The following is an 8907-nucleotide window of genomic DNA, read 5'->3' as shown; positions in this document are numbered from 1 at the left end:
CTATAGCACTGGAATGGAACATTCCATATAACCAGTATAGTACTGTATAGAATATTCTATAGCATTGGAATGGAACATTCCATATAACCAGTATAGTACTGTATAGAATATTCTATAGCATTGGAATGGAACATTCCATATAACCAGTATAGTACTGTATAGAATATTCTATAGCATTGGAATGGAACATTCCATATAACCAGTATAGTACTGTATAGAATATTCTATAGCATTGGAATGGAACATTCCATATAACCAGTATAGAACTGTATAGAATATTCTATAGCAAAAAATAAAACTTTTCCTAATTAAATGATCTAAAACAACAGAGCAGAAAATTCTGTATAGAACATTCTGGAGCAATAGAATGACAACATTTCGTATAAATGCAATGATACGTTTCATATACATTTTATGCAATGAGGCCCAATATGTGGTAGAAGAACTTTTCAGCCTCTTATATGAAAACCTCATTATCATTCCCACACATGAGGCCGGAGAGAATGGGGAAGGTGTGAGATATTTATTGGAGCTGTCAGCAGCGGCGTCCATAGCGACTATTAGCTTTTTTATGCTGCTGTTTGAAAGATGTTTCCTTAGACATTAGGCGGTTGTATCCTCTGCATTATATGTGACATCGGATTGTTGTGGGACATAAATCAGACATAGATACAACAATAGATACACAGATAGATGTGGCTGCACAGGTGAAAATAGGTGTACATCCTCTGATTTAGGCGCAATTCCTGGCACAGAACCGGAAAGGGGACCTACTCAGGCCCTGGGCTAAAGCACATGCAGGACCTGGTGTAGAACTGAGATGGGAGCATGATGTCCAGCTATTACACCCACCCAGCCGGAGCCTCTGATAGACTTATACATAGAGACAGAAGTCAGATAAAGCAAGATAGATAGATAAATAGATAGATAGATAGATAGATAGATAGATAGATAGATAGATATGAGATAGATAGATAGATAGATAGATAGATAGATAAATAGATAGATAGATAGATAGATAGATAGATAGATAGATAGATAGATATGAGATAGATAGATAGATAGATAGATAGATAGATAGATAGAAGATAGATAGATAGATAGATAGATAGATAGATAGATAGATAGATAGATATGAGATAGATAGATAGATAGATAGATAGATAGATAGATATGAGATAGATAGGAGATAGATAGATAGATATGAGATAGACAGATATGAGATAGATAGATATGAGATAGATAGATAGATATGAGATAGATAGATAGATAGATAGATAGATAGATAAATAGATAGATAGATAGATATGAGATAGATAGATGGATAGATGGATAGATGGATAGATGGATATGGTAGATAGATATATATGGTAGATAGATAGATAGATAGATAGATAGATAGATAGATAGATATGAGATAGATAGATGGATAGATGGATAGATGGATAGATGGATATGGTAGATAGATAGATAGATAGATAGATAGATAGATAGATAGATAGATAGATAGATAGATAGATATGAGATAGATAGATAGATATGAGATAGATAGATAGATAGATAGATAGATGGATAGATAGATGGATAGATAGGAGATAGATAGATGGATAGATAGATAGATAGATAGATGGATAGATAGATGGATAGATAGATAGAAATGAGATAGATAGATAGAAATGCGATAGATAGATAGAAATGAGATAGATAGATAGATAGATATGAGATAGATAGATAGATAGATAGATAGATAGATAGATATGAGATAGATAGATAGATAGATAGATAGATAGGAGATAGATAGATAGATAGATAGGAGATAGATAGATAGATAGATAGATAGATAGATAGATAGATAGATATGAGATAGATAGATAGATAGATATGAGATAGATAGGAGATAGATAGATGGATAGATGGATAGATAGATAGATAGATAGATAGATAGATAGATAGATAGATAGATATGAGATAGATAGATAGATAGATAGATATGAGATAGATAGATAGATAGATAGATAGATAGATAGATAGATAGATAGATATGAGATAGATAGATAGATAGATAGATGGATAGATGGATAGATAGATAGATAGATAGATAGATAGATAGGTAGATGATACATATGAGATAAATAGGTAGATAGATTTTTTTTCTGCTGTTTTGCACCAGTTTTGCAACTAAACACCAAATTAGCCGTGAAGCTAAAATAACCATGTTTCCCTTATTTATCCTACCAATCCAGATGTTTTGCTGCGTCTAATAATATTCATTATTAACAACTTGTTTATTTAGGCGCAATTTATGCGCAAAAACACTCAAGCCTAAAGGTGGCGTAAACTGAGAGGCAACACTTTGCTATTGTGCAGAGCAGCTTATCCCCAGCAGCAGAGCCCAGCAGACACCACAGACACTACAGATATTACAGACACTACCTGCAGCCTCTGTTTATAGTTCAAGACCTTCTATTTACAAACAATCTTCAGAAGCCTCCGCTCAGAGCAGTTTGTAAGATTTTGCAGACAGGACAGAGATGTACATATTGATGTCTCATATTAATATGAGATGTACAGACCTCTTAGTTTTACCTCTCGCACTACCTATAGATTTCTATATTACTCCATTACAGCACATCGGTGTCATGGGTCATGCTGCGCAGGTTTGTCCTACACAATGACCACTTAGAACATGTACAGACAATGGCAGCCATAACTATATAATAATACAGAGAAGTGGACTAGAATGGGCTTTCTGAGAACGAGTTCCCCCTCCTCTTGTTGTCTGGTCAATGCTACACAATGGAGGATGGAGATGATGGAAGTCCAGGAGATGGTCCTTCACCTTCCATGGTGATTGAGAGGGTTTATTGATATATTGATGATGTTCTCCACCTGAAAGGGACTCGATGCAGGATTCTTCTCACCCCATGACCTCCCATCCTTGAATCCTTCAGGATACAATGATGTTCTCCTTCTAAGTCGTTCCATAGAAGCTCTTGATATGATGGGTTTATACTCTGCTTGTGTCATACATTGGAATAAAGTTCATGATGTCATGCGTTACCATGGATACCCACTCAATTTTATGTATGAAAGGCAGAGAAAATATTTCCAGATATGGAAAGACAAAGGGTAAAGGGACGGACATATTAAAGAGATTCCATGTACCGTATACAGAATGTGAAGAAAATGGAAAATTTGAACTGATATTTAAAACCAAATTCCACCCTTTAAGGATGAGTTTAAATTTATAAGATATTACTTAAAGGGGGTTCCCCAAGAAATACTTAAAGGGGGTTCCCCAGCTCCACAGTCCCCCCACAAGTAAAACCAAACATGTTTACAGCACTTAATGAGCCTTCCAGATATATCTTTCCTGTTTCCCCATAATGAGTTATTTTAGAGAAAATTAAATTTTATCTTTATGCAAATGAGGTTCTTGATGCACAAGGGGTGTGTCCATGTCTGCATGTGCAGAGGTTAATTTATTTATATGCTACCATTGGCTTACCAGCCCCATCACTTACACAAATCAACCATAGGAATATAAGAAACATATGTCAGCAAACACAACCCCGCCCCTGGTGCACTGAGGCATTAATTTGCATAAAGATAAAAACTGAAATTTCTTTTAAATGATAGATCATTGGAAAGCAGGGAAGGTATTTCTAGAAAGCTTATACATTGCCCTATACCAGTGGTGGCGAACCTATGGCACGGGTGCCAGAGGCGGCACTCGGAGCCCTTTCTGTGGGCACCCAGGCCATCACCCCAGCACACCAGACAGAAATCAAAGAATCTTCCTGCAGTTACAAGCCACTTAAAAGATGCTGCTTTCAGACATATTTTGATACTTGCTTCTCTACTTAGAACTGTAAGAAGAGGGAGAATGAGTTGACAGGGCCAAATTATCTTTGGAGGACCTCCTGCTGGCCCCACGATTCTCTGTGTACAGAGGGACACTGGAAAGAAGCTAAAATGATGCAAATTTTCCATCTTTCTACTGTGTTGCTGTCCTCAGGAGGCCAATCTGATAGAAAGTTGTTGAAGAACAGGGAGCAATAAGTTACTGCTTTAATTTTTGGTTGGCACCTTGAGATAAATAAGGGGGGTTTGGGTTGCAGTTTGTGCACTCGGTCGCTAAAAGGTTCGCCATCGCTGCCCTATACAGTGCTGGGTTTACTTGTGGGGTGACCTGGGGGTCTTGTAGAAGCCCTTTAAGACTCAATGGGCCACATTTATCACTCGTTTTTTCTGTTGTTTTTGCGCCTTTTCATTCAGGCGCACCATTTCTGCGCCATTTTTGCGATTAAACGCCAAACTAGCCGCGCAGCAAAAATAACCACCTTTCCCTCATCTATCTTACCAATCCAGATGTTTTGCTGCGCCTAATGATATTCATCACTTGCAACGTTTTCATTTAGGCGCAAAAACGGGTGCAAAAACACTCCAGCCCGAAGGTGGCGTTAACTGAGAAGAAAGCACTGAGCCCCTTTGCAGAAGAGCTCATTTCTAGCAGCAGAGCTCAGCCAGACACTAGAACATATAATAGACACATTAGATACACTGCAGACAGGAGCTGCAGAATCTATTTACAGTTCATCACCTTCTATTTACAAAACATTCTGCAAAACGCTGAGCTCACAGCAAGAGAGAAGAGAACTTTGCACAAGTTTGCAGAAGCTTGCAGAATGTTGCAGATACTACAAACAAGTGTCCCCCATGTAATTCTGCACAGTGTCTGAGGGGGATATTGTGCAGAATTACAGGGGTGCAGCAGGAGACCAGCACTGGGGGATCCCCTCCTGGAGAAGCCACTGCTGAAGAGGTCACTGGGTGCTGGGTGTCACACACCTGGGTGCTGCTGTGGAGGTCACTGGGTGCTGGGTGTCACACACCTGGGTGCTGCTGTGAGTGTTATCTTCATTTTGGGCTGTGGGAGAAGCAGAGAGGAGCTTGTAGCAGGATCACATGTAAGTGCCTGAATCTAACATTGCGCCGAAACTGCGCCAAAATTGCGCCTAAACTGTGTTAAAGTAAAGTGATTAATAAGAGGCAGAAAATATACTTATCACAGATGGTTGTAGCTTGTGATAATTCTGGCAAAACAGTGCGCCAGAATATAGCTGAAACTACTACACTTAGGCGCACAAAAGTGATAAATGTGGCCCAATGTATTGTGTATGGACTGTAGTTAAATAGCCTCCAGTCTTAAATTTAAGTTTAATGTACAAAATTCTTCTGGGATGGAAAAAATGATGTGGAAAAGTGAAGCTGCCCAAAGATTATGCCAACGCCAGCGAATGGGATGGATCTTGAGGTGCGTCTGGTTGTCCCAAAATGCCACGTTGGCCGTTTCCTTTGATCCACCTCTATAGAAGGATCTCCACAGCCGACCCCTCAGCCAGATGTTAACACTTCAACCTCCAACGTGGATCTGTTCTACCTTAAAGCACAAATTTACAAATCAGGATATTGATTAAGACAAATCGATGTCTTTCAAGGATCGATACTTGTGTTACATTGTAGCCAGAGGTAAAGATGAAAACATATGGGGGAAGATGCATCAGTCTGTTCACTACACAAATCTGTCAGAGTTTCTGCAAATGTGTGTTCAATACGCCTTGCGCCATGTATATCAAGTGCAACACCCTCGCCGATGCAATGGCGAGGGAGTGTTTGCGAATACGTCCCACCTGCATGTAACCACATCACACTACATGCTCCTGATAGGACATAGGGATATTGCAGTGGTGAATCCTGCCTGGCAAGGCAGAGGTTAAGTATTTTGTATGATGCAAGATGCTGTTGTCCAATGATATGTGTTACATCCTGTGCTTTTTAAGCTGAGATGTGATTGGAGGAGCAGCCACCACCTGACCAAAGGAAGGTAATAAAACCCCCTGGCCAGGAATGTTCTAGAGGAATTGGAGATCTTCTTCCAGAGAGATTCCAGTGTAGGAGAATCCTAGAGATCAGTGAGTGAGTGAGTAATCTCTGTCTAGCCCATACCAGAGCAGGAAGAGCCTAGCCCCTGCCTCTGAAGAGTGGAGCAATAAGACTAGAGTAGTATAGTGAGGAAAAGGGGTATCATCTTACCTTTAAAGGTGATACCTGAAGCCCTACAGGACAAGCTGAAGCTTCCTACCAGGACACAGCTGCCTCCCAGCCTGCCCTCTACATCCAGGCTGGTGAACTATCTCCTGAGGCTCCCTCCAACTCACATCTGCCGGTTCAAATAAAGAACTGTAAGTTGTTTTCTTCAACTTCTGTCTCCGTCTGGTCCCTGCTAATACGGCTGCCTTCATCACCGGCACCCTGTCCATCACCCAGAGACTCACACTCGGGACATTAAGGGGTTGCCCCAGGGAGATCCGCTATAGCAGCCTCTCCCTCATCTTTTCTTGCCAACACCACCCTGCTGGAGACCTGCCAGGCTGTAGGACAGCCCTCCGGTTCCCCCGTACCAAGCACCGTGACAATAGCGTGCTTAGGCCGCAACCGCCAGCCACTCCGGTACCGCGGGCCCCGGCTGTCACCAGGCCTCTCCTCAAAGGGCTAGGCCCCGGTGGGGGATGTTGCACAAGGATTTTGGAATTTCCTCAAAAGGGGGCGGGGTCTATTTGGGCCAAAAATGAATTGCAATTTATAGGCAATGAAAGGCAATTTATATAAAGTATAAGACAAGAAAGATTCATCATTCAGCATCAGACACTTAAGATGCATTTCATAAATCTTCTCCATTAAAGGTTTAAAAAGGAAGAAGTTACGGAAGTAAAGAACGAGGAATAAGGGAAGAAAGGAAGAAAGGAGGGGAAGAAGGGAAGGAGAATTTGCTTTCCTTACATTTTAAGTTGTCCTGATTTAGAATGAAGAGAGGAGGGATGAAATATTGAAGGGAGATAAAAGAGATGGCATATGAGTAAAGAAGAAGGGAGAGTATGTCAATTTATTAATAGGATGGATGGAGGAAGGAAGAAAAAAAGATTATTAGGAAGAAAGGCTGGAGAGGTATGGAGAAGAAAGGAATTGAATGGGATATATTAGTGAAGAGTAAGGAGGATCGGACCCATCCATGTTCAGGTTCAGACCCGCTATGTTCGGATTTGGGTTCGGGGATCAAAATGGAATGCTCACCACCACGAGTGTCCTGCTTTGGTGCTGCTACCATTGTGTTTATCACCCTGTAAATGCCGCGGGCAAAGTTGAGCTGAGTTGAACACCAAACATCTGGGTGATGTCCAGGTTCAGGTTTGGGGATTTGTACCCCCCGAGTTCAGCACAGACCTGAACATTCCAGTTTGGGACCACTCATCACTAATGAAGAGAGGAATGAAGGAAGTAATGAAGAAAAGAAGAGAAGAGATATAGGATTTCAGGAGAGGAAGGAAATAAGATTAAAAGGAAGGAGGAGCAAAAGAAAGAAATGAAAAGGAAATAAAAGGAATGGAAAGTAAAGTAAAAGGTTTAAGGGGAAAGAAGGAGGCAACAAAGGAAGAAAGAAAATAAGATAAAATCGCAGGAAGGAAAGAAAGACAGAAAGGAAGGATGAAAGACAGAAGGAAGGAAGGAAGGAAGGAAGGAAGGATGAAAGACAGAAGGAAGAAAGAAAATAAGATAAGAGGGGAGGAAGGAAGGAAAGAAAGACAGAAAGTAAGGATGAAAGACAGAAGGAAGGAAGGAAGGATGAAAGACATAAGGAAAAAAGTAAATAAGATAAGAGGGGAGGAAGGAAGGAAGGAAGGAAGGACAGAAAGGAAGGATGAAGAACAGAAGTAAGGGAGGGAGAAAGCAAAGGAAAGAGGTTTGTTATCAAAGTTAGGAAGTAAAGGAATTGAGGAAGGAAGGAAGGAAGGAAGGAGGTTTGTTAGTAAAGAGAGAATGTGAAAAAGGACTGTAGGAAGGAAGGCTGAAGTAAGGAAAGAAGGAACAAAGGGAAGATGGAAGGAATGAGGAGGGATTGGGGTGGAAAGTTGTGAGGGAGAATATTAGATTTAGTGGTTGCACAGTTCAGTAGAGAAGAAGAAGTCTAAATAAAGGAAGGAATAGGAGAAAGAGGCAGAAATGTAATGGGAAGGAAAAAGGACGTAAGAATAGAGTTAAGAAACAAAATAAGGGGACGGAAGCAATAATGGAAGGGAAGGAAGGAATAGAGTGAGTTAGGGAAGGATAGGAAGGAAGATGCTTTGCTCTATGGAGCCGTAGATCACATTCATAAAGAGAAAGAAAATACCAGGAAAGTAAGAAACATTAAAGAAAGATGAAAATCCTAGTGTGGAGGGAAGGAAAGAGAGGATGGGTAGAAGCAGGAAAGTGAGTGAAGAAAGAAAGAAAGGAGGAGAGAGAATGAATAGAGGGGTGTGAGATTGTATCACTGTAGTCCGCACATGCGACATGAAGACTATCGCAGTGAGTGACTGTGAATCTCCGGATAGGAGGGAGTGGCGCCAGGTCCTGACCTCCAGAGTCCTGACAATCACCGGGTGAGATCCGATCCTGTTCTGTACAGCGCAGCATCTCTGTCTCTTTCCCTCCTGACAGCCGCTTCTTAGTAACATCCATATTTCATGCCATTCAGATGAATTATGCAGACCGGCCACCAAGCAGATTTAATGATATTTTGCTTCTTTTCTCTCACCCATTAGGCAATGAAATCCACGCTTCTGAATTAAGTTCCATTTCCTTCTCAAAGCTGCGGGGAAAAAAACTCTCTCCCCTCCCTTAATCCAGGGAAGCAATTTTTTTGACAAGTGCACTTTGCAAATAAAACCCGGTATTGATCTTAAGACGCCCTCCGCACTACAAGACCGGGAAACTCGATTTGAAGTCTTGGAGAGGTGAAAGCCCAGAAATAACAGAGTGTCAAGAAGCTGTCAAACTACGAGAGGGAGAGAGGAGCTGTCATAAAAA

Source organism: Engystomops pustulosus, chromosome 8 (genome assembly GCF_040894005.1).
Source record: "Engystomops pustulosus chromosome 8, aEngPut4.maternal, whole genome shotgun sequence".
Taxonomy (NCBI): domain Eukaryota; kingdom Metazoa; phylum Chordata; class Amphibia; order Anura; family Leptodactylidae; genus Engystomops; species Engystomops pustulosus.
Note: the sequence above shows the minus strand (reverse complement) of the source record.